At 45.5% G+C, this 23404-nt stretch overlaps 1 protein-coding gene across 6 annotated transcripts in view; it reads left to right on the top strand.

The window, feature by feature from the left end:
* The first annotated feature begins 247 nt into the window (after positions 1-247).
* MPP6 (membrane palmitoylated protein 6) overlaps positions 248-23404 on the top strand; it is a 66941-nt gene continuing 43784 nt past the window's right edge. For 3 of the 6 annotated variants that reach the window (XM_036327869.1, XM_036327867.1, XM_036327868.1), the window contains exon 1: positions 249-523. The gene's annotated coding sequence lies outside the window, so the exon portion shown is untranslated. Of the gene's footprint in view, positions 524-23404 lie in introns of all 6 variants that reach the window. The other 3 variants (XM_036327872.1, XM_036327871.1, XM_036327870.1) reach the window with 2 other exon arrangements.

Here is a 23404-nt window from a genome sequence, read left to right as displayed (position 1 = left end):
CGCGCGCGGCGCCGCGCCAGGACCAGGGAGAGGCCGCGGGCGCGGGCGGCGCGGTCAGACCCGGGCGCCGTCTGCGGGCGCTCGGAGGGGCTCCGTGCACCTGGGCGCCGCGCGGCGAGGGGCGGGGCCGGCTTCCCGGAGGCGGCGGCGCCCCCTTGCGCCCGAGCGCGCGCTCCCCGGCGTCCGGCGCACGCGCGGGGCAGGGAGGGAGGGAGCGCGCCCCGGTGGCGGCGCGAGGAGCAGGCGGAGGAGGAGGAGGGCAGCCGCGGGGAGGCCGGCCGCGCGCGTGGTGGCGGCGGCGGCGGCGCGGGCGACCCGAGCCGAGGCGGAGTGGGGCGAGCGGGAGGGGCGGTGCAGGGGAGCGAGAGCCGCATTTCCCGTCCCCAACTCCGCGCCCGGAGTTTGTAGATGGGGCTGCGCGCCGGCGCCTGCGGCTGAAGGAGAGCGGCGGCGGCGGCGGCGGGCGAGAGGACCGGCGGCGGCGGCGGCGGCGGCGGCTCCGAGGCGGCCGAGGTGCGAGCCGGTGAGTTGCCGGGGTCCCATGTCGCTGGGGTAACGGTCTCCCCGCGCGCCGGGGTCGGGCGGGGGCGCCCTGTTGCTGGTCGCCGCGCGCCACGCGGGACCCGGGCCCGCCCCGCCCCCTCCGCACCTGGGCTCGGGCCGGCGGGGGCCAGGGAGTCCGGGGCCGGGGCGCTGGTGCGGGGAGGGCTGCTCGGCGCTCAGGTCCGGCCCGCGTGGAGCGGACGCCTTCGCCGCGCCCCCGGCTCCCCGGCTCCCCGCGGGCGGGCGGGCGGGCTGGCGGGCGGGCGGCCGGCCGGAGCGCGACAACGTGTCTGGCGCATGCTGCCGGCCGCCGCGCCGGCTCTCCCCTCGCGCTCCCCGCGGGCCCGGCGGGGGCTGGGGCGCGGGGCCGGCCCCTCTGCGGCGGCCGGGCATGAATGGGGAGCCGCGGCGCGGCGGCGTTGGCCGCGGCTGACACCTTCGGGTCGGTCCGGAGAGGGCCGGCTCCTGGCTGCGCCTGGCCCGCGTCCCCGGGAGAGGGGGCTTTCTGCAACTCCGGCCGCCACTTCCCGGGCGCGAGACGCCGGGGCTTCGGCCGGAACGGCGGCGGTGGGCCGCGCGCACGCCGCTCCGGGGGCGGTCGCTGCCGAGGCGGTGCTTGGCCATCCTGGGCGCATCGATCTGGAGCCAGAAAGGTGCCTGGACTGGCCGCTGGGTTTGGGTGGTTTTTGGCTGGGTGCAGGGCCAGGAGGGAGCCCGTGGAGGGATCGGTGTGGTGACAGGATGTGGATTGGCTGGTGGGTGTATTTTTGCAGAAGGACTTTTTTAACACTTGGTGGGGAGTTGAGTCTCCATCTCACCGGCTCCTGGGATTTCAGCCCTTAAACTTCCATCAGCTGGGGCATGGCGTGGGTAAGGGAGGCTAGGGAATTGCAGGCTGGTGGGGAAGCTGAGAAGATTCTCCGCATTACTTACCAACAGCCTGTTAAGGTCAAGCTGGCCACGTTTTTTACTCCTTCCCACGCCTTTGGGGATTGTTGGAATGTTACTTTCTGCTTCCCGAATGAGGGTTCCGGTGGCTGGGAACATTGGAGGAGCGTTAACATGCTCCTCAACTGGAATATGACTTAGCAGCCATTTCTTCCCATGAAGTCTTTGAAATGGTCGTTTGGAAACTTGTGTATCGCGAATCTATTGGGCGAGGTAACACGCTGTTACCAATGCGGAGACCCTTGCGGGGCTTGGGCATAACAGCACCAGACCTCACAGAGTTATTGCTCGTTTTAGGCATCTACTGTGCAATGATAAGGTATCCGGCCTGGTTATAGTCATGTCTTCTGAGGCCTTAATACAGTCAACAAAGAACTTTTATGAGTTGTGTCATTTTGAGGTCATTTGCATCTGGAATTTATCATATGCTTAAATACGTGTGTAAATATATGTTTGCAGAATGTGTTTCTCTTTAAGGTCCATGTTAATTTAGACTAGGGTTACATAATGTACAAATGATAATACTTTTAATTGCTCTGTTTTGTCCTATAGACACAGAATATATGAAAAAAAGTCCTTTTCTAATTGATGCCACCTTAATTCTTTTCCCACTTAGACTTCCAAAATGATTTTTTTTTTTTTTTTTACGTTCTAGATTAAATGAACACTGGAAAAATTAAGGTGCTTAAGCAAGTCTGGTAGCTCCATGCAAGACAGAATCATTTTTTGCTGTTCTCTAGGCCAACTGTTGGATTTTTAAAAAGGAATCCTATTTTTCTTAAACATTTGAGGGAGCAGTTTGCTTTTTTTTCTGAGTCTCATTTCAGGCTAAAATTATTCCAGAAGACTACACAGCTGGCTGCTGTCCCTGCCTTTCTTCACTCTTAGCTTGGGGTAACCAAGAAAATCATAGCTGTGAGGCCCTGTCTGTTTATGTTACCTTATTTAAAAGCCTTTTAAAAAATTGAAGTTTTTATTTATTGAAGGTTGTTTATATACTTCATCATTTAATAATGGATGGTTAGCAGAAGACAACCTATATTTTAATTAAAGGCCTTTCACATTTTTGACACCCAAGCTTTGTTAAAAGTAATATCAGCAAATTATTGCTGGGAGTTGCAAGTAATACAGGGTTAGTGCTATTCAAAGGATATCTAATTACAGAAACACCAAGAAAATAAATATTAAAAGAGGACCCATTTGTACTTTTGGACATCACTTTATTATAAATTACCTAGTTATAGGTGGTTTTTGAAAAGTAGTATTTTGCAAATTAGACTTTAGGTTTATACTACTGATAATTTTCTTTTCCAAGATGATTTATTTGGTAAGTGACTACATTTGTATCAGAACTCTACTTCAGGTGGGTGTGATTAACTTGCAAGAGATGTGCTGGTATTTCTTTCAGGAAGGACACCTGCCCATTAGGGTAAAACAGATATTGTGCTATTTGAGAATACTCTTTTTTTAAAAAAATATATTTTATTGATTCCTTACAGAGAGGAAGGGAGAGGGATAGAGAGTTAGAAACATCGGTGAGAGAGAAACATCAATCAGCTGCCTCCTGCACACTCCCCACTGGGTATGTGCCCGCAACTAAGATATATGCCCTTGACCGGAATCGAACCTGGGACCCCTGAGTCCGCAGGCCGATGCTCTATCCACTGAGCCAAACCGGTTAGGGCGAGAATACTCTTAAGTTATTCCTTTTAAAAATTACATTGAGAACAATTCTGCTAGTTTTGTTTTACCTTAGCTTCTTGTCTTCCAAAAATCGTCTTCACATTTATGAATGTCATAAGAGCAGATTAGTGTAACAGATCTCCTTACTGATATGGTGCCAGCACTGAATTAAAGGTTTTATTTCTTCATTGTAGGGACCAGGTTCTGCTTAGAGTATTTTTGGTCAGCCTCATCACAGAAGCTGCAGCGATTCCCCGGCTCTTTCTGTTATCTGTATGTGACCACTGGGGGGAGACTTTACAATTCAGGTACCACATCCCTCCCTCACATGCACCAGCTGCTAATCACCCGGGGGCGCCTTGCCAAACTGCTGGAAATGTGTTGAGGAGGTTGCACTCAGAATCAAGTCTTGATCAAGGTGTGTAATGACTTTTATTTCGTTAGCTCACATCACTCACACAGTACCTCCCTTTATAGATTGTGTTATTTTATTAGCAACAGTCTACTTTTTGGTCAGCCGTTAAGTGGGCTACCCAAATATCTAACATAGTGAAAGAGGAGATTCATGAATACATTAGGGCTTTTAAAGATCTGACTTGACTGACATTTATCTTAGAAGCAGTGTCGGTTTAATTCCTGGCTTAGTGTGCACAGATATTGGTTCTCTGGAAAGGGCTGGCGAGAACCTCACTCTCCTGTGGGGTGTACTCTATCCAAACCTCTTTCAACCGCTTTGTCTCCTGTTTAAAAAGCTTTCAGAGGAGAGCAGTCGAAGCATCTCGTGTACTTAATTTCACCACGCAGGGAAGTGCTTCCTTCTCATAGTAACAGAGATGGAATTTAAACTCGAAACTTTGTTGACCAGTAATCGGTGGCTATTCTGAAGTCAGAAGTCTCCTTTTCACTTTTTCTCATCTGACAGTATTTTTTAAAAAATATATTTTATTGATTTCATACAGGAAGGGAGAGGCGATAGAAACATCAATGATGAGAGAGAATCATGAATTGGCTGCCTCCTGCACGCCCTCTACTGGGATCGAGCCCACAACCCAGGCATGTGCCCTTGGCTGGAATCGAACCCGGGACCCTCTATCCATTGAGCCAAGCCGGCTAGGGCCCATCTGACAGTATTTAACCATGTTAATGTCCAATTCAATAACAGTGAACTCAGTTAACAAAGGATGCCTTGTTTACAGGAGCCTAGAACTTAACTTTTAATGTTCTTCCTTTCCAGTGGTTCTCAACCTGTGGGTCGCGAACAATGAAAATACATCCTGCATATCAGATATTTACATTACAATTCATAACAATAGCTACATTACAGTTATGAAGTAGCAACGAAAATAATTTTATGGTTGGGGGTCACCACAACATGAGGAATTGTATTAAAGGGTCGCAGCATTAGGAAGGTTGAGAACCACTGCTAGCCCTTTGTACAGTCTTGTTCATAGTATATTCATTCGTAATAGAATAAACCAGATAGAATTTAAAATATCCTGTTATCTTAGATTCTTCTTGTTTCCTTTCAGATGGCTTTGATTTTGTTCTAAAATTAAAAAAAAAAAATTCAAGGTGTATGAGAAGAGCTATTTTCTGCATAGGAAATGCTCATTCCTGGCTAATCTTAGGATTGTGTCAAATACTTGGGGATGATAATTTCTAAAGACCTGGGTGTTAAAGTTGTCACTGATGTGAGGCTAAATGAAAATTAAAGATACTGTAGTGAGTTCATAAAGCTCAAGTTATTTTCGAGTCCTTCCCACGGCCTGCCCGTTTCTATACCTGATCAGATCCCTGCCTACTTCACCACCTTACACCTTTCCTCTTGGGTCTGTTCCTCCTCTGCCGGCTCTTTCATACCCCCTTGTTCTCGGTGTTGCATCGACACTGCCCTTTTGTTTGTCCCTTGGGAGTGTCATGGCTTGTTTCTGACTTAGTACTGTTCCTTCTGCCTGCAATTCTCCTAAAACATTACGTGACTGGCTTCTTTTTGCCATTTCAGGTTCCCACTCAAATACTACCTTTTCAGACCAGCAGTATTATCTAACCACCCTTTCAAATGACACTGTCCTCGTTTCCCACCACCCCATTGCCTTTTTAATTTTTTTTTCTGTAACTAGCACAACTTGAATTTATTTTATTTGTATGTTTTCTCTAGAACAGTGGTTCTCAACCTTGGCTGCACGTTAGAATCACCTGGGAATCTTTTTAAAATCCTGATTTCTGGGCCTCATCCTCCGGAAATTGTTTCTTTGTTACTAATGTTGTGGACCCCATAACAAAGAAACAGAATTTCCGGAGGATGAGGCCCAGAAATCAGGATTTTAAAAAGATTCCCAGGTGATTCTAATGTGCAGCCAAGGTTGAGAACCACTGCTCTAGAATGTAAGCCCCATGAGAAAAGAGTGGTTTTATCCCTTCTGTTTAACGCCATAATTCAAGGACTTAGACCTGTTCCTGATACACAGCTACCGTTCAGTACATGTTCCCCTTTAAACAACAACAGCTAAAAAAGCTTGAGGTTCTGTTCTTCCTGAGGTTTTGGTGTTAAATGTCCCTTTATGGAGTGAGCAGGTGGTAGTGGTGGTAAGTCGGCCAATTTTGGCTGTAACAGAATTCCACCTGGCTGGGATAAGCAGGAGGAGACATTTTTGGTAAAGATGCAGGGCGTGTGTAATGGAATCCAGCGGTCGTGAGTGGGGACTCCAGGGTCAGCACCGTACACTTGATCTCTCTGTTCCTCACTGTGCTTTTCCCTCATTTCTGCTCTTGCTGCAGAGCACCCCTTCCTAGTCCTCTTAATGGAAAATTCTCCACCAACAGCTACTGAGTTTTCCCGGGACTCGCCCAGACAACAGGAAACAGCCCTCCAGCACCTCTCCCTCCCTCTTCAGAAACGATGTTGTATTATTAGAACTTGGTTGTTCTTGCTTATAACCATGTGAACTGGGATTGGAGAGGCAACCCAAGTAATATTCACACTTGACCACCCCCCAAAAAGCAAGTTTCCCTTCTCTTAAGTTTTGCTGGTATATGAGTTGGAAGATCTGAAAAGCACGCTCCTGGTGATACTCAAAAGAAATGTTATTTCTTTTATGGAAGGCATGTACAATTTGGTTGAGGACAGTAAAACATATATAAAGGAAAGAAACAGTCAGTGAAAATAGCATGGCGATAATGCAGGAACTGAGAAAAATATTTGCAACTTGTAATACAGACAAAAGGCTAAGAGTACCTATAAATTGATTTAAAAAAAGATCAACCATAAAGTGGGAAAAGATCATGAACAAATATTTCACAGAGAAGGAAACCCAAATGGTTCTTAAGCATATTTAAAGCTGTTCAACCTCACACAGATATAAATACCATAAATTAAAACTATGAGATACTGTTTTCACCTGTTAGATTGACCGATCAAAAAGTTTGATAATGAAGAAAAAGTTTGATAGTGTGTTTGAAGAGGATATAGACTAACAGGTGCTTCCTCATATTACTGGTGGGAATATAAATCGATAGAATTGTGATTGAAATTTCTGAAGAGTACTAAGGTAAATAGAAATACTTGGGAATATGCATAAATTGATGTAGGTGTTTGTGGGAGAGGAAAGAGCTCAAGTACCCACTTACGTTTTTGAACACTAACTTGTGTTACTTTCATCTTAGCTTTAGTCATTAACCCAGGCGAGGGTAAAGGCAGCAAGTCATTGTGTCCATGCATCATCATCATCGTCATCATCGTCATCATCGTCATCTCGTCCCTGTCCTGTTAGGATGGTGTTTAGTTCCCCTTTCCAGATCACCTCTTTTCTACCCTAGTCCTGGTGGCATTTGTGTCTGTGTCACTGAGATTTCCATATACTTTGTATCTTTCAGAACCTCCACTTTGTTAGCTACTTCGTAGCCCTTAAGTAAAGATAGAAGTGAAGGAGCTTAGCTTACTAGCCTTTTATAGAGCCACTTCATAATTGTATGCTTTGGGAAATCCGTAAAAACTGATTTAGAATTTCACTGTAAATGCGCTTAGGATTTTATTACAATAAATGGTCAATAGAGCAGTTTTATAAGTTATTATATAGTATATTAATGGAACTTTCATATGGTTCCTTGGTTTTATAAAATATTGTTAGCTCTTAGTTGGGTTGGATGAACGCTGTGAGAAGGTGGGGAGGACGGCTGAAGATGAATGGAGCTTTTCTAGAAAAGCTGTCGGAGAGTGTGAGGAAAAGGACGCTGAGCAGATCGAGGGCCTTAAGTTTAGGAAAGGAAAAGTGAAGGGTTTAGTGGGGACGTCTGTGGTGAGGCGACGCCTTGGGAGGAGTTTTAACCTAGGAACGTGCTAAGCTGATGTGTTTGAATACACACTTTGAAGATACAGCATATACGTAGTGATGTTTTGTTCTGTAGGTCATTTTTACCGGGAACTGACTTGGTACAGGGCTTCTCGATTTAAGGGGCCATCAAAATCTTTTAGAGCTGCCCTGTGCCGCAGGGTTCTAATATAGTAGGTTTGATATGGGGCCAGAGCATGTTTATATTTTTAAAGTCCCCCAGAGCCAATATTTGTAAAATAAAGAGTCCTATAAATATTCTGTTTTATAGCCAAATCAATCAGCATAGCTTGTAGGATTCTGCACCGTTTAGGTAACTCTAACGCTAGAGCTTGGTTTGTCTCACCATGGTCTCTGCTTCAGCCAGCTTGGCACCTGTACAAACATCTAGTCGATTTCCATTGCTTTGCCCAGTTTCATACTCTTCTTTGCCCTCTTGTTTCTTCTCTGCTAATAAGTGTTTGGGCTCGCCTCCGCCCAGAAGCTGTCATGCCGGTCTCATCCACAGTTTACCTCTTCAGTACAGGACAAATTAGAACAGAACACATAACTGCAAGTACAGTACACATCATATAAATGGCTGGTCTGTGTGTTTCCACTCATATGAACTTGGCGCATATGTGCCTGGTTTTACTGTTGAAAGTCCTTATTTTTTCCTCTGGATGGCAAGGGCTTGGAGCTTAGTCATAGTTGTTACTACCAAACTCAGTATACCTCATCTCTAAAACAGGGATGTAATGTCTCCTTTATGGGGCTGGTTTAGAATTTTAGTTGCACAGCGTAAGTGAAGTGTCTCGCGGAGAGTTTGGTACACGACGTTTTCAGTGAGTGTCAGTATCCTTTCCTTCTCTTACTGTCTGGTGAGGGTTGTGTACAGTGGATACTATTTGTTGAGTAAACATGTTTTCGTTTGCTCAGTTCATAGCTGTCACTTTTTTTCTGTCCAATATAAGAGCTGTTTTATTTTTTAAAAGACCTTTGCTTTTAAAGTAGTCCAATAAATTATGTGCTGTTGAATAAGGTTATGTCTTATTTTTACATGACATTTCAGTGTGTTTGAAAAGCAAATTAAATATTGGATGGAAAGATGACTATATGACCTCAAAAATTTCTCCCAACATAATCTAAAGATTTTTAAAAAATTCACACAGTCCCAGTTTTTCCTCCTGCTCCCCTCCCTAAAAGACTACAAAAGTAAGTGGTGTTTGATAATGTAGCATTTTATTTTGAATGAAGAAAATTACCATACTTACTGCCCTGCCGCTGTGGCTCGGTTTGAGTGTCGTCCTGAACACCAAAAGGAGGCCGGTTTGATTCCTGGTCAGGGTCCATACCTGGGTTGCGGGTTCGATGCTAGGTTGGGGCACGTGTGGGAGGGAATCGATCAATGCTTCTCTCACACACAGGTGTTTCTCTAAAAAAAAAAAAAAAAAAAAAAAAAAATTAATGAAAATAAAATGACCAAACTTTCAATATGTTTATAATGGTCCATTATCACATGCTGTGAGAGGAATCCTGTACTCTTCTGAATGAATGTGGCTGTCTGCAAGTGGATTTGTCCTTTTATTTTACCTAGAATATGCATGTTGGTGTATCTACAGGGTGGGGCAAAAGTAGGCTTACAGTTATGAATATGCAAAACATAGTTTATTCTTATATTACAATTTATTGTATTATTTTCTATAGGAACAACTGTAAACCTACTTTTGCCTCACCCTGTATAATAAAACGTTTTACGGGAAACTTAGCATTACAGAAATAAAAAGATTTGCCTTTATTGTTGTTAATCCTCACCCGAGGATATTTTCCCATTGATTTTTTTTTTTTTGATTTTTTTTTTTTTAAGGGAGAGTGGAAGAGAGAGGGCGAGACAGAGAGAAACATACAATTGATGTGGGAGAGACAGAGAGAAACATACAATCGGTGTGAGAGAAACACATCTATTGGCTGCCTCCTGCATAAGCCCCAACCAGGGCCCCAGTGGGGGAGGAGCCTACAACCAAGGTATGTGCCCTTGACCTGAATCAAACCTGGGACCCTTTGGTCCACATGCCGACACTCTATCCACTGAGCCAAACTGGCTAGGGCTCATTTGCCTTTCTATTCATCTATTAAATAACCTTCTATCTGGGACTTTGGTATAAGAAACTTGGGTAACTGAGTTAAATTTAACTCATGGAAGTTGCTTATTTTAGAAATTAAACAATGGTTATGCACATTTTTATATAAGTTGATTCAGATGTTTTTCATTTTTAAAACTAGTAATCTTTTGGAATGGGGGATAACTGAAAAAAATTTAAAGCGCATTTTTAAAGAAAGTTGGAACACCACGTGAGGCAAATAGGCAGAGTTGTCACAGTATGCCCATCCTCAGCATTAGGCTCTTGAAAACCCAACGGTAGAGAAATTTTCCCTGAAGGAATTTAGGATGTTCTGGGGAAAAGAGAGTTACGTAGCCTGAGATTGTGAATGAACGTTTAAAAATCCTTATAAACTTTTAAATGTTCACCCAGTTAATACATTAAGTAAAATATGTCAAACAGATAATGACAGTTAATGCCGTTCAATTTGGAAATACCAGGTACTTTACAGTTAGTTTTCATTTACCACTACTTTCCGGATTTCCACCCTGGGGGGAGTGGTGGGGGGGGGGGCTCGTACATTCTAAGAAGCTCTTGTTAGGTAGGGTGTCTTAGAGCCTTTCTTCTTTCCACTTAGAACAGTGGTTCTCAACCTTCTGGCCCTTCAAATACAGTTCCTCATGTTGTGACCCAACCATACAATTATTTTCGTTGCTACTTCATAACTGTAATGTTGCTACTGTTATGAATCGTCATGTAAATATCTGATATGCAGGATGGTCATAGGCGACCCCTGTGAAAGGGTCGTTCGACCAACCGCTGACTTAGAAGATATTGACTCCAACTGATGGTTCCAGCGGTGGTTCTAGAGATAGCATAACTTGGATGTTTGAGAGTTAAAAAAAAAAATAATGCTTTAGTAACCTTTATTTAACTCACTCGGCTTACTACAGCCAAGTGGGTATTTATAGTTCCTCCACTCTTGATAATTTCAGCAGTACTCACTCCTCAGAACATAGCATAACGGAACACTGACTTGGCTCTGTCTGTCTTTCTCATTCTCATCTCCTTCCTCTTCTTCCCAACAGACTATTCCAGGTTGAAGGATGGTAATTTGTCTATCTCTGCTTCTAAGAGTGCACTGCAAATGTCTTCTACTCCTACTCTGCTATCTCTTTATTTCCCTTTTCTTTTATCTTCAGTTCCCTCTTTCCCAAGACATCTCTGTAAAGAGCAACTTAGAATTTGTAGAAATTCTCACCAAAAGTAAATCTGTGTATATAGCAGAAATTCGCATATTAGAAGGGTTACTTTGTGTAGTGTATTTGCATAAGAAACTCTTTGTATCCCCTAAGCCAGTGGTCAGCAAACTGCGGCTCACGAGCCACATGTGGCTCTTTGGCCCCTTGAGTGTGGCCACGAAGTTTCAGTCGCACTGTATGTGTGCACCCACACGTTGGATTTTGTGAAAGAGCCACACTCAAGGGGCCGCAGTTTGCTGACCACTGCCCGAAGCCAAGTATTGTCCCATGATCATAGGTGATGCTTAATACTTATCTACACTAATAAAAGAGAAACATGGTAATTGGCGTACGACCGCTACCCTTTTCATTGGCTAATCAGCGAGATATGCAAATTAACTGTCATCCAAGATGGCGGCCGGCAGCCAGGCAGCTTGAAACTAACATGAGGCTTGCTTGCCTCAGTGACGGAGGAGGATCGTTGGAGGAAACCAACGTTCTCCGCCTGCGCCTGCAGGCCTCTGAGCGGGCAGTTTAAGAAACATTGTAACAAATACCGCAGGACTTCAGCCAGCAGATTCGCAACATTGTAAGCAAAGGCCAGAAACCTACTTTAAGCACCGGAGGGAGGCCTAAGAGCTGGAGCCAAGCCTCAAGGTAAAGCTGGCCCAGAATAAAAAAGAAAAAGAAAAAAAGCGGTTGGGAAATTCAGTCACCCCCAGCCTGAAAACAGCCCTCAGCCCCTCATCCAGGCTGGCCAGGCACCCCAGTGGGGACCCCCACCCTGAAGGGTGTGTGACCAGCTGCAAACAGCCATCATCCCCTCACCCAGGCTGGCCAGGCACCCCAGTGGGGACCCCCATCCTGATCCAGGACACCCTTCAGGGCAAACCAGCCGGCCCCACCCATGCACCAGGCCTCTACCCTATATAGTAAAAGGGTAATATGGCTCCTGGCACCGGGATCAGCGTGACAGGGGGCAGCGCCCAAACCCCCTGATCGCCCTGCGGCTCTGTGTGTGACAGGGGGCAGGGCCCCAACCCCCTGATCAGCCCTGCTCTGTGCCTGATAGGGGGGAGCTCCCCACCCACCCCCATGGGCCTTGCTCTGTGTGTGATGGGGTAGAGTCATAACCTCCCCATCGGCCCTGGCCTGAGTGTGAGAGTGGCAGCGCCCCAACTCCCTGATCGGCCCTGCTCTGTGGGTGATAGAGGGCGGCGCCCCAACCCCCTGATCGGCCCTGCTCTGTGGGTGATAGAGGGCGGTGCCCCAACCCCCTGATGGGCCCTGCTCTGTGTGTGATGGGGGCAGCGCCCCAACCCCCTGATTGACCCTGCTCTGTGCGTGACAGGGAGTGGCACCGCAACCTCCCCATCGACCCTGCCTTGAGTGTGACGGGACGGTGCCCCAACCCCCCAATTGGCCCTACCCTGAGTGTGACTGAGGGTGGCATCACAACCTCCCAATCTGCCCTGCTCTGTGCATGATGGGGCGGCGCCCCAACTCCCCAATCGGCCCTGCTCTGAGCCCGACCAGGGGCTGCACCTAGGGATTGGGCCTGCCCTCTGCCACCCGGGAGCAGGCCTAAGCCAGCAGGTCGTTATCTCCCGAGGGGTCCCAGACTGCGAGAGGGCACAGGCCGGGCTGAGGGACCCCTCCCCCCCCCCGAGTGCACAAATTTTTGTGCACCGGGCCTCTAGTCCTATCTAATAAAAGAGAAACATGGTAATTAGCCATACATCTGCTACCGTTCCCATTGGCTAATCAGGGCGATATGCAAACTAACTGCCAGCCAAGATGGCGGCCGGCAGCCAGGCAGCTTGAAGCGAACATGAGGCTTGCTTGCTTCAGTGATGGAGGACTCCAATGTTCCCCGCCTGCTGCTGCCGGCCTCTGAGCTGCAACTCTAAGCAACTGTGTTACAAATATAGAAGCTAAAACAAAACCCCAGAAACCTGCTTTAGTCCGCCGGGCTTCAGCCAGCAGGATCGCAAAATTGTTTCAAAAACAGAAGGTAAACAAAGGCCAGAAACCTGCTTTCAGCAGCGGAGGCCTAAGAGCTGGAGCCAAGCCTCAAAGCTAAAGCTGGCCCAGAATAAAAAAAAAAAAAGGAAAAAAGGAGCGGTTGGGAGCTTCAGTCACCCCCAGCCTAAAAACAGCCCTCAGCCCCTCACCCAGACTGGCCAGGCACCCCAGTGGGGACCCTCACCCTGAAGGGTGTGTGACCAGCTGCAAACAGCCATCATCCCCTCATCCAGGCTGGCCAGGCACCCCAGTGGGGACCCCCACCCTGATCCAGGACACCCTTCAGGGCAAACCAACCGGCCCCCACCCGTGCACCAGGCCTCTGTCCTATATAGTAAAAGGGTAATATGCTTCCCGGCACCGGGATCAGCATGACGGGGCAGCGCCCAAACCCCCTGATCACCCTGCGGCTCTGTGTGTGACAGGGTGCGGCGCCCAACCCCCCCCACGGGCCCTGCTCTGTGTGTGACGGGGTAGAGCCATAACTTCCCCATCGGCCCTGCCCTGAGTGTGACAGTGGCAGCACCCCAAACCCCTGATCGGCCCTGCTCTGTGGGTGATAGAGGGCAGCGCCCCAACCACCCCCCACGGGCCCTGCTCTGTGTGTGATGGGGTAGAGCCATAACCTCCCCATTGGCCCTGCCCTGAGTGTGACAGGGTGCAGCGCCCCAACTCCCCTATTGGCCCTACTCTGTGAGTGACAGGGGGGAGCTCCCCAACCCCCTGATGTGCCCTGCTCTGTGCGTGATGGGGGGAGCTCCCCAACCCCCTGATCGACCCTGCTCTGTGCGTGACAGGGTACGGAGCCCCAACCTCCCTGATGGGCCCTGCTCTGTGCGTGACAGGGGGCAGCGCCCCAACCCCCTGATTGGCCCTGCTCTGTGCGAGACGGGGTGGCGCCGCAACCTCCCCATCGACCCTGCCTTGAGTGTGACGGGGGGCGGCGCCCCAACCTCCCGATCCGCCCTGCTCTGTGCATGACGGGGCGGCGCCCCAACTCCCCATTCAGCCCTGCTCTGAGCCCGACCAGGGGCTGCACCTAGGGATTGGGTCTGCCCTCTGCCACCCGGGAGCAGGCCTAAGCCAGCAGGTCGTTATCTCCCGAGGGGTCCCAGACTGCGAGAGGCCTGGCTGAGGGACCCCCTCTCCCCCCGAGTGCACAAATTTTTGTGCACCGGGCCTCTAGTCCTATATAATAAAAGGCTAATCTGTAAATAGACCAAATGGAGGAACAACGGAACAATTGGTCGCTATGACAAGTGCTGACCACCCGGGGGTGTGTGTGGAACATGGAGAGTGTTGGGCGCAGCAGGATGGTGGAGCAGGTGAGCAGGGGCGCCAGACCAAGGCAGGGGCGCTGGTCACTGTCATCAGGGCGAGCCTCTGGTGGTTACTGAAAATTCTTTTCTCCTGCACGCTGCGGTCCTGCCTATCACTTGCACCTGCTGCTGGTGCCAGCCCCGCTTGCACCCGCTGCCGGCCCTGAGCACTTGGCACCATCAGCAGGTGCGAGTGGCCGCTGCTGGCCCTGGTCACCCCTGAGGGCTTCTCCACCTCCCCCTGCTCCTGAGGGGCGATCGGGGCAGCAGCTGTTGCTCGCACCTGCTGCTGGCGCTGGCCCCAATCACTCAGCACCGTCAGAGGTGCGAGCAGGGCCAACACTGTCAGTGCGTGGGAGTGGCGGCAGCAGGAGCAGGGGGGCATGGAGGATGGGCCGAGGCCCGCCCCTGTGCCTACTGCAGCCTCACGGCACACAGTTCCTTTCAAAGTGTACGTATTTGTGCACTGGGCCCCTAGTTATTGGATAAATTGGGAAGAAACACAGATTAGCATATACTGGTAAGTAGTATTTTATCACAGGCAGCAGACTATAAGTTCTGAAAGAGTGTAGGAAAAGAAATTCTCATTGTGGGGAAAGGACTTGCTACTCATTTGACTGAATAAATTTTGAGATCCCTTTTAGCTCTAAAACTTTGACTCTTAAAAAAGCAAGAACTAGACTATAATTTGATTCGGCATTGAATAGCCAAGAAGAAGAACAAGAAGAATAGTGCTTGGAGTAACATGAGTGAAGGCATTTTAAACGGGAGTGAGATATGTGGTTGTGTGTATAGGAAGTAGATCGATTGGGTTAAAACGGTTTATATTAGAGAAGAGAGGAATTAGGGCGACTAGATAGAAAGCTAGATTTTTAAGAGAAATTTAAACATTCCCAACTGACAGAAAACCATAAGTTTTTCTAATGCACTATTGTGGTTAAAACAATATTTTAACATGATCTGTGTGTGATAGTCTTATGTTGAATGGACAAAGCTTTGCAGTGATAAATTAAAGGTGAGGTAATGAGGACTTGAAAGACTGTGGTGGCAGAGGGAAGGGGAGTGAAAGATGAATATAGAGAAAGAGTGAGTTCACCATGGCCAATCAAATGGCCTGTAGAGCTATTTTGGTTTCTAAGGGATTCCTAGGTAAAGGACAGCCCATAGATTTTCAGGGCTTGGGAACAAAATAAGCCTTGTTGTAAAGGTTCATTTAGATTCTTATTTTTAAAAATAAGTTGTTATATTACCTAGATTTAAGCAGGTGTTTCCCAACTGCATTATTATTAAAAATGTTCTTTTAAAACCATTTACCTGGGTATTAATTAATTAAGTCAGATTTCATTTATCCTGCGTGATAATACTGTCAACTTTCAGTTTGCAGTAATGGTGATAGATGATCTGTGGTGGTGGTGTGGAGAGGGGCAGAGAAACTGTATAAAGTGGGAAAAGGGGAAACCTAGAAAATCAAGCTACTGAGAGTGGTAAGGAAGATAAGAATATTAAACAAGGAATAACAATTTTTATAATGTCCAAATGCATGACATATACTTAAAACAATATTAGAAGTTGTAGGGAATATAAGCGGTGTGTGATTTCATTTTTATTATCAGAAAACACACAGAAAGTTTTTTTTTAATTTCACCAAAGAACTGTATAGCATATACCTCTTGCAAAATGACCACACTTTTCTCTAGAAAGCTAAATTATTATGAGACATTTACTAGATGAGCAAAAAAAGCAGAATGATTTTGATGCTAGAAATATCTATATTATAAAAGGTCAGTGGCCGTAACGGTGTAACGACCAAACGACTGGTCACCAAGAGGTGCATTGATGGGCCTTGTGGCGCGGCAGGTCTGGGTCTCATACAGTTTCATACGCTGGGCCTCTAGTCAAACTATATTAGCTTGGTGCATCCAATTGCATTATTCAGAATATACTACTGATTTTTAAGGGGACAGTTTTGCCTCCCATGGGACATTTGGTAACATCTGAAGACATTTTTTGGTTGTCACAATTGGGGTGGGGTGAGGGTGGTTACTAGCATCTAGGAGGTAGAGGTCAGGGATGCTATTAAAACAATTCATTGGATGGTTCTCCATAACGAGGAATTATCTGGCCCAATATGTCAGTAGTGCCAAGATTGAGGATCCTGGAATACAGAGTAGACAAGGTCTCCCTGGGAAATTGAGAGACCTGGGTCAATTTATTACTCCCTTTTTTCTAGGCTTGACCAGATACTGTCCTTCTGTTAACACACACTCTTCCAGCAGCTCACAATGAACTTGATTGTCACTGTCTTGTTTGTTTGTTTTTATTATTATGTTCTTATCCTAGGATATATCTTAGACACTTTGATTAGACAAATATTTCCAAATACGTTTACCTATTTTCTCTTAGGGTGGCCTTTTCTCTGCTAAGTTTATTTGTCTTGTTTCCTTTTACAGTTTAGTTCTTAAGGAATCACCCTATTTCCAAATTCTGAAGGCCTCTTGACATGATTTCTTAAGTATTTTCTTTTGCATGAGGGCTTTTCATGTGCTCAGGGTGCTTCCTCGTTCTCGAGTCCAGGTTTTTTTGAGAGTGTTTGTTCTAGTTATTTTATGCAAGAACTTTTTTCTGACAGTATTTGAACCTGTTGTAATTTTCCTATATGCAAGAAGCTTAGATAAAATGCTTAACTTAAAGAAAAGAGCATCTGGTAGTATTTTTTTAGAATTGAATATATTCCTGCTTATTGATAAAATTGCCCTACATATAACAACTACATACAAAATGGTTTATCATGGTTTCATAATAAGTGAAAAACATTGAAACTCTAGAATGAAACAAAGAATGCAAGGATTTTTGTTTGGTTTTATTGTGCCAAACAGAACAAAATAAGTCATTGGAATATAAAGATAAAATGAATGTATCACTAATGGAGAAAGGGGAATATTTTCAAAGAACCACCTCATTTTTCCTTAACCTAACTCAATTTGATGTTGCTCTAAACACACTGGCCATTTAGTAAAACATAAGTGCAATAAGCCTGTGTATGCCAGCAGTCCTACATGCCATAAAGGAGCAGTGATGGAAACCAAAGTATGATGAAACTGCTCCTTAGCAGTCAGGATGGTGGATCCAAATTGCATGCATGCCTGGGTGTGTGTGAGTGTGGATGTGCTCAGAATTTTCATCTTTCAAAGGCAGTTCTGGGGTAAGAGTGAATTTTCTTTATCGTAAATATTTCCTGTCCCCTTCTAGTACACATCAATTGTATCCTAATCTTTGATTGTCATCAGTGGAAATGTTTCATTTATTGGCCTTCCATTGATCTAAAACTGATCTACCTCATTGATAGATCAGTTGTTGTTTTTTCTACTTACATATTATTAGTTTTAGGTGTACCACACCCTAATTCCTGTTCCCTGTGGTGACCATTAATCTGTTCTATGTAGATAGGTCAGTTGTTGACAGTAGGATTCATTAATTTACCAAGTGATATATTTTTGAACTGCCCCCCCCCCCTTCAAATGTATCTGCTTATTGTGTTTTACAATTTATCTTTATTGTTGAAAGTATCACGGATGTCCTCCCCCCCCCCCGCCCCCACCTTTAACTCCTTCTAGCAACTCTCTCTCCCCCCCTACACATACACACCAGGCCTTCACCACACTGTTGTCTCTGTCCATCGGTTATACATATTGCATATGAGTTCTTTGGTGAATCTTGAGTCCTTCCTTGGGCTTCTGCCAGCCATGGAGAGCATGGTGTTGCAACTGCTGCCTCCCCAAGAGGTGTCAGGTCCTCGTTGCATGAGCATGCAACCTGCATCAGTAAGCCTGCTTTAGTCTGGAGACACGTTACCTGAAAAACAGCTAAGTGTTTGAGAGGCTGCTCTTCTGAGTCTAGGAATCGCAGTAGTCAAGTCAAGTGCACGGCTCCTACCCTTGGTGCTCGAAGGAAGGGTTTGTGTTGATTAATGAGCAGGATAGCTCTCTCTCCCTTTACTTTTTATTTTATTGATTTCAGAGAGAGAGGAAGGAGGGGGGAGAAACATTGATTTATTGTTTCACTTATTTATGCATTCATTGGTTGACTCTTGTATGTGCCCTGACTTGGGGGGGGGGGGCGGGGGTCGAACCCACAACCTTGTCGCATAGGGACGGCGCTCTAACCAACTGAGCTAGATGGATGGCGGTATTATGAATTCTAGGTATTTGTAAGTGTATATATAAACTTTTATCTAGAAAAAAAATAAACCTAAAATCTAGTTTTGAGATACTAAAAATGATTCAAATTTAAATATTTAATAGCATCTGGATCATGATTTCGTAGTCATGTTTTATGTTTATTAGCTGTGTAAAAGCACTTTCAGATAATTCTGCTGATTCAGTTACACTTCTACATATTTTCTTGTAATAAAGTAATGAGGCTTTGACCGGCTTTGTTAGTGGTTCGGTTAATACAAATTTATTCAAAGCACGGCTACTACATTGTGAGAGCAAATTAGGAACAACACGACTTATTTGAGCTGTTTAAAAAAGAATGTATGTCTAACTTTTCTCTGGCTGATTCCTGCACTTTAACTGGAATACCTATGGATATAGTCTGGAGCAGGGACTAGGGTGGAGAAAGACTGGAGATTAGTAGACCAGTTAAGAGGCTTTTAAAATAGTTCAGACAAAGCAAGAGAAAAACTAAACCAGAGGCTGGAGAGTAGAAATTGTGTTGGGATGACTTTGAGACTAATGAAACATGAAAGAGGAAGGACAGATTTGGGGAAGAATTAGAGGTCTGGAGCGTAGGGAGAAGAGGAAAATAGATGATTCTGAGAGTTGAAGCTTTGGAGAATGGATGGGAGGTGATGTCATAATAAGGAGAGCTAGAATCTACAGTAGGAGGAGGAGTTAGGGTAGTTTTGAGAACAATAAAGGCAGCATCTTTGGGACTCCCAGGGGACGTATGTGAAGACGGTAGTCCGAGAACGGTGAGACCTGTACCTCAGAGTTGGAATCATACTCCTGTGGAAACTGGTTGAAGCCCTAGAAGTGAATGAGATAGCTCAAGTCAAAACCGAAAACCTGAGGGACACTCAGAAGTGATGGTCTGTCCTCAGCAGGATGAGTGAGCAGGCCATGCCTACACTTACTGTAGAAGTTCAAGGGTGTAGTGGTAGGAAGACAGTAGTGGCTGAGATGGGGAAGGTGGAGAACCAAAGAAATGGTGCCCAGTGTGGTGGAGAAAAGGAGAGAGAAGGCTGTGACTTAGGAAGGAAGTGAGGTTCAAAATAGGGCTTTTAAGAAATTGTTACTGAAGGTTGAAGATGTTAGCACATTTATAAATGTGGGTGTATTAAGGAAAAATACTGAAGTTACAGCAGAAGGATAACCCTTGGGTCGTGGTCCCACAGTGGGTGGTGGGACTTGATTCATTGCATAGGCAGCAGCCCTGTGGGGGAGGAGAGGCACATTTTCTTCTGAGATTTGAGAAGACAGTAAGGAAGTGCTGCTATGTTTGGTTCTACAAGTGGTTGGGAATCGCTAACCAATAAATGATAGCCTCTTTTTTCCTTTCCCTTCTGACAGAATCATCTGCTGACAGTTTACCTGGTAGTTAGTGTAATGAATGGTTTAGATAGGGGGATGTGAGAGAAACCCTAGAAATGGTAAGTAATAGAATTGTGCAGCAATATTTGGGATCTTGATTCTTGGATAACCAGGGAAATGAGAATATTGAAAATTCTGGGGATAAGAACAGAAAGAAGGGTGCTGAATTGGAGGAAAGAGCTGTGGGAATCAGTGTGGAGGGGGTATGAAGACCAACTGGATTCCCCGGCCATTTTGTCCTGGGCGACCTATATTGAAATGAGTGCAGGCATCCGATAGCCAGGCCACTGGGGGACTCTTTTCACTGAGCCTAAATGTAAACTACACCATTAATGCCATTTATCACCTAACAAAGCATATAAAGGAAGTTCTGTTAAAACAGGAAACTGTCATTATAGAAAATGACTTGTACAACATTCTGCAATATTTGAAACGATATCTTTATGTAACCTGTTGAAGATTTACGAAAAAACTACATTGATTACCATATTGTTAGTTCATTTTGTTACCAACGTTCTCCAAATACCTGTCCACTCAATCCTTAATTGCTAGAAGTGAGGGGCTGGCAAAGATATCTAGTTGGTCTGGTGTTCATGCTTGCCATCGGGAAATTTGTAATGAGAAAGAGATTAAAATAGTACCAGTGTTCAATTATCATTTCATCTACTTAGAGTGCTTTTTCACCACTTTGAACATATTGCATATTCCTTAAGTTTCTTTCTTACAACCAGGAAGTCTTCCAGATAAGAAATGTGAGGTTAAAGCCTAAAATAATCTCTCCTTTTGGATAGACTGTATAGTACCTCTTTGGACTTTATAAATTTCTAAAACTTCGTTAAATAATTAGTAAGGCTATTCTGTGTAAGGTATTCATGTGGGCACATGGAATCAAAGTTTTCTAACATTTATATATATATATATGTGTGTATATATATATATATATATCTTCTACACTAATAAAAGAGAAACATGCAGATTAACCATCACTCTGCCACTCTGCTACACCCACAAGCCACACCCACCAGCCAATCAGGAGCAAGTATGCAAATTAACCCAGCTAAGATGGCGGTTAATTTGCATATGTAGGCGCCCAGCGGTCTGGGTCCCAGGAACATCATCGGGCACCCAGGTCACTCCGAGGTAGCCCCTGTGTGGGCCCTGAGCAGCCTAGGAAGGGCCTGAGCCAGAGGGCTCCTGGGCAGGGCCAAGCCTGCCATCAGAGCCGAGGGGTGGAGCCGGCTCCAAGGGGAGCAGGGAGCGGGCCTAAGCCGTCAGTAGGACATCCCCTGAGGGCTCCCAGTATGTGAGAGGGGGCAGACTGGGCTGAGGGAACCCCTCCCCCCAGTGCACAAATTTCATGCACTGGGCCCTTTGTGTGTGTGTATGTATGTGTGTATTAGAGGCCTGGTACACGAAAATTGTGCACTCCGGGGGAGTGGGGGTCCCTCAGCCTGGCCTGCGCCCTCTCGCAGTCCAGGAGCCCTCAAGGGATGTCCGACTGACGGCTTAGGCCCACTTCTTAGCGCTGCTGCGGAGGCGGGAGACCACCACCGCTGCACTCACCAGCCGTAAACCCGGCTTCTAGCTGTGGGAGCAAACTAACCACCAGGGGGCAGCTCCTGTGTTGAGTGTCTGCCCCTTGGTGGTCAGTGTGCATCATAGCGACTGGTTGTTCTGCTGTTTGGTCGATTTTCATAGTAGCCTTTTAGTATATAGGATATTTTTTGTAAACTATATTTTGACATTTCATGCAAGGACCCCTTTCATGGGGAGCCTGTGTTCCCCTGTCTTCTAACGGAGCATTCCTATCCAGAGGGCATGATTGAGCAGCATTATATCTTTGAGAAGGGAATGTTTCCATCAACAAAAATGTTGTGTGCTTATTTTTAATGCAGTGTTTTGTCTTTACTTGTATGTGATGTTTTGCTCAGTGCTTCAAAAGCTGGTGTAAGTAAAATTGAAGACCAGCTTCAGTGCTAAGTGAGATAAGAATAAAATATTGTAGCCCTAACCGGTTTTGCTCAGTGGATAGAGCGTCGGCCTGCGGACTGAAAGGTCCCAGGTTCGATTCCGGCCAAGGGCATGTACCTTGGTTGCAGGCACATCCCCAGTTGGGGATGTGCAGGAGGCAGCTGATCAATGTTTCTCTCTCATCGATGTTTCTAACTCTCTATCCCTCGCCCTTCCTCTCTGTGAAAAATCAATAAAATATATATTTTAAAAAAAATAAAATATTGTAATTTGATAGCTAATCTAGTAGTTTATAAAATATTTTTTAGATGGAGAGATCTGTCTCATGTTAGGACAGTGACTTTTAGCTGCAGTTCCTCATTGGAGTGGAACTGATAGTGTGTGAGTTAAGGACAATCGTGGGTTGACACTAGATAAACATGGCAGTGAATGGAAGCGTTTCATGATGAATTAAGATCAACTAAATTTCCTTTTGTTTAAGTTAAATCTTTATACCTATGAATATAGAGAATACACATCTTTTAAAAATTGAAGATACTCTTTATAGATTTTTAAATATTGATTTTACACATTATATTTTAGTGGAGTGTTTGTTTTATTAAAATATATGTCATGCCATAATACATACAAAAAAGAATATAATAAAACATGTCATCCAAGGATAACTTGGTCTTCCCCAGGCTTTTGCCTTAAAAAAGGAAAAAATAAAAAGCCGTTTGTTTTTAATTTTAGAAGAATGGTTACAATTCTCTGATTTTTCTGCATTCAAACAGTTTACTCTTTACACTTGAGAGGTGCATTTTTGTAGGTTTTAATTTCTTTAATTGTTAATGCGTAGAGATGCAGGACTAGCAATGCTCCCCAGTTCTCTCTCTCTTTTTTTAAAAATATATTTTATTGATTTTTTACAGAGTGGAAGGGAGAGGGATAGAGAGTTAGAAACATCCATGAGAGAGAAACATCGATCAGCTGCCTTCTGCACACTCCCCACTGGGGATGTGCCCGCAACCAAGGTACTTGCCCTTGATCGGAATCGAACCTGGGACCCTTGAGTCCACAGCCCGACGCTCTGTCCACTGAGCCAAACCGATTAGGGCCCCAGTTCTCTTTATCTCTATTTCTTGCTCCCCAGAGGCTGGCACTTTGAACTTCTTAGCTGATTTTCTTGCATTTAGCTCCGTATCAGTAAATGGCATGCTTATGTTGCTGACTCTCGATTTTTCAGTTTTCATCACTTTTTATTTCTGCTTTTGCTTTTCTATTTCTAAGAGCTCTTGTATTTCCCCTGGATGTTCCTCTTCCATACCAATCTTACTGTCATTTCATGAATACAATATTCTCTTATTTCTCTGAGATATTTACTGGCTGTTTTCTTCACTCTGACTAGTTTCAAGTAGATTGTACCTGTTTGGTTGTTTATTCTTATTTATCTTTCATGTTGTAGGCTTTCCTCGGCATCTAATATCCCAGGGTTGTTAGCTCGTTGTTAAGAGTGGTGAAGCTCTGTTTGCATGTTGAGCTCCTCTGTAGCCATTCTGTGACCGGGTTGTGTGGGGTTAATACCTGACCTTGATGTCTGTGTCTTTCCTCTCAGGCTGGTCATACTCGCTAGCATATACCCTTCACATCTGCCTGGAAGGCAAAGGCCAGGCCAAATGCTTTGGTAGTCAA

Source organism: Myotis myotis, unplaced genomic scaffold, assembly GCF_014108235.1.
Source record: "Myotis myotis isolate mMyoMyo1 unplaced genomic scaffold, mMyoMyo1.p scaffold_m19_p_11, whole genome shotgun sequence".
Classification (NCBI taxonomy): domain Eukaryota; kingdom Metazoa; phylum Chordata; class Mammalia; order Chiroptera; family Vespertilionidae; genus Myotis; species Myotis myotis.
Note: the sequence above shows the minus strand (reverse complement) of the source record. Positions and strands in the feature narration are given on the sequence as shown.